The sequence below is a fragment of the Frankliniella occidentalis genome, unplaced genomic scaffold (genome assembly GCF_000697945.3).
Source record: "Frankliniella occidentalis isolate FOCC.00 unplaced genomic scaffold, Focc_3.1 Scaffold12, whole genome shotgun sequence".
Lineage (NCBI taxonomy): Eukaryota > Metazoa > Arthropoda > Insecta > Thysanoptera > Thripidae > Frankliniella > Frankliniella occidentalis.
The window spans coordinates 1396053-1397903 of NW_026267142.1; the positions used below are offsets into that span (position 1 = coordinate 1396053).

The 1851-nt window shown below is 60.5% G+C and overlaps 1 protein-coding gene across 2 annotated transcripts in view; it reads right to left on the reverse strand.

Annotated features, from left to right (window-relative positions):
* LOC113213341 (palmitoyltransferase ZDHHC15) overlaps positions 1-1851 on the reverse strand; it is a 17360-nt gene that overhangs the window by 9617 nt on the left and 5892 nt on the right. The window lies entirely within an intron of this gene.

A 1851-nucleotide genomic window follows, 5' to 3' on the forward strand; every position in this document is an offset into this window, starting at 1 on the left:
CCCCCCGCCCGTCTCCGGTCCCCAGGTGTTCTGCTCTGGCTGCCCGACTCCGGTGCTCTCCTCGTGAACTCGTCCCTGATATACCGCCGTCACTGCTTCCACTTGTTTCTGTATCGCATCGGAACGAGGAGAAATATAGGGAGTGGCGATGAATTTTTACCGTTAACGTTTTCCCGGGCCATTTTCGGTGGGAATGACATCCAGCACCCGACTGGGCGAGACAAGGCAAGGCCCTTCTGCGTTGACCCGTTCCGCAAGCAGCAGAGACTGTGTGTGTGTGTGTGGGGGGGGGGGGGAGATGAGTCATGAGTTGTCAGCCCGTCATAAATATGCGTTTTATGTCACTTTGTCTGTGGGCGCCTTAGTATACCGGCATTTCATCGATATTGTACTTCGGCCATGAGTTGGGCGCGCACGGGCGGCCTGCATGGAGCACTGCTGCGGGCTACAGAGCCCTACACTGCGGGTCTGTGCGGATCAGGGGGCGGGGCCCCGCGGTCCGGGTGACCCTGTGATGTGGGGGCTGATAAACGAGTTCACGTGTGGTTTCGAGAAGAAAGTTTGGATCGTCGTGCCGCCGCCGCGAGGGCCACCGCTCCGGGCCAGATTAGGCGTGGTTCGTGATAGGACTCGGCGATGAGGCAGGTAGAGCGACTCTGCCTTGGAGGGGAGCTCCGTGGAGAGACTCCAGGTTTGCACCTACAGGCTTTGCATACTGAGGCGCTTATCGTCTACTTGCAGACGGTTTGGATTGAAAATAGTTGCCCACGACACAGATTTATCAGGCTTTCTTGGAACGCATAAAGGGGCGTGTAAACGAATGCCCCCACCCCCCAAAAAATAGAAATAAAAATGGAAAAAAATATAAATCGGATGCGCACCTGTTTGACTAGGTATCATCCAGCGACTGCGTTCGTTATTCGCCGTTACAAACCTGCCTCATCTGAGCCGCTGCAAGCTGCCATAGCGCCTTGTGGGTAGGCAACATATTGCCTGCGATGCACGCCTGTACTGCCGGGTGGCCTACCCCGGATCTCGCAGGCGCTGAGCTCCCGCAAATTGCCCGAACGGATCCGAGACAAACGGACGTACTTTCTGGACGATCTCCTAGCCCGGCGAAAGATCTAACAGGATGGATGGGGACGGCACCAGCCTGTCGCACAGTACCCCTGGATGGGGCGTGGCGCTGCGGGCGCTGCGTGGACACCGGCGGCCAGCGCCGTGGCGCCGCCGCGCCTAGGGAAGACCACCACGGCCGGTCCGGTCGACTCGACAGCGCCAGCAGAGGCAGTAGCAGGCCGCGTCCCTGACGTCCCTGACACGGATGGAGCCACCGGGGTGGAGGGGGGGAGGGAGGAGAGCAAAACTGGAAGGCATGGGAGATGTGCGTTGTCCCGCCCGCAGCCCACTGAGGCAGCGCCCGCCCCGCGCCCTGCTGCGGAGGGCTCTGTGCTGTGGAAAGGAAGGAGGCACGTAGCACCCTGGGCTGACTTCCGCGCGCTATTTCCACCGCGGGCCCGCGCTGGCCGGCGTGCAGAGGCAGAGGCCCTATGTTGGGATACCGGGCGGGTGGTTGCTTAGTAAAACAAGCTGCGTTGTCAAGTTGCTGAATCTGAAAACCGAACTCCGCCAGGCAATAAACAAAACTGGTCGTATGCAGGGTGAGGGTGGTATGGTGAAGTGGAAACCCCCTCAGCAGCCTACTTCAGCCCCGCGCCCCTCCTATCGGCTAGCTAGCGGCCGCGAGGTGGTGCAGAGGGGGGTGACCTCGCCACCCCTGTGCGACTCGCTGGCGCCAGTGACGGACGGCCTTGAAAGGGAAGGAGAGGGGTTTATGCCCCCCTCGCTTGC